The 766-nt window shown below is 49.2% G+C and overlaps 1 non-coding gene across 1 annotated transcript; it reads left to right on the top strand.

The window, feature by feature from the left end:
* The first annotated feature begins 219 nt into the window (after window positions 1-219).
* Window positions 220-294, top strand: Trnas-uga (transfer RNA serine (anticodon UGA)). The gene has a single exon. It is a non-coding gene; the product is annotated as a tRNA-Ser (tRNA).
* Window positions 295-766: the final 472 nt, after the last annotated feature.

Genomic DNA, 766 nt, shown 5'->3' with positions numbered 1-766 from the left:
TTTAATCTGCCAGGAAGTTTCATATCAGCGCACACTCCGCTGCAGAGTGAAAATCTCATTCTGGAAACATCCTCCAGGCTGTGGCTAAGCCATGTCTCCACAGTATCCTTACTTTTAGGAGTGTAGTTCTGCATCTTTCGCAGAACAGCTTCTGTAAAGTTTGGAAGGTAGGAGACGGATACTGGTAGAAGTAAAGCTGTGAGTACCGGGCGTGAGTCGTGCTTCGGTAGCTCAGTTGGTAGAGCACTTGCCCGTGAAAGGCAAAGGTCCCGAGTTCGAGTCTCGGTCGGGCACACAGTTTTAATCTGCCAGGAAGTTTCATATCAGCGCACACTCCGCTGCAGAGTGAAAATCTCATTCTGGAAACATCCCCCAGGCTGTGGCTAAGCCATGTCTCCACAGTATCCTTTCTTTCAGGAGTGCTAGTTCTGCATGTTTCGCAGAAGAGCTTCTGTAAAGTTTGGAAGGTAGAAGACGGATACTGGCAGAAGTAAAGCTGTGAGTACCGGGCGTGAGTCGTGCTTCGGTAGCTCAGTTGGTAGAGCACTTGCCCGCGAAAGGCAAAGGTCCCGAGTTCGAGTCTCGGTCGGGCACACAGTTTTAATCTGCCAGGAAGTTTCATATCAGCGCACACTCCGCTGCAGAGTGAAAATCTCATTCTGGAAACATCCTTCAGGCTGTGGCTAAGCCATGTCTCCACAGTATCCTTTCTTTCAGGAGTGCTAGTTCTGCATGTTTCGCAGAAGAGCTTCTGTAAAGTTTGGAA

Source organism: Schistocerca gregaria, chromosome 7 (genome assembly GCF_023897955.1).
Source record: "Schistocerca gregaria isolate iqSchGreg1 chromosome 7, iqSchGreg1.2, whole genome shotgun sequence".
Classification (NCBI taxonomy): Eukaryota; Metazoa; Arthropoda; class Insecta; order Orthoptera; family Acrididae; genus Schistocerca; species Schistocerca gregaria.
Note: the sequence above shows the minus strand (reverse complement) of the source record. Positions and strands in the feature narration are given on the sequence as shown.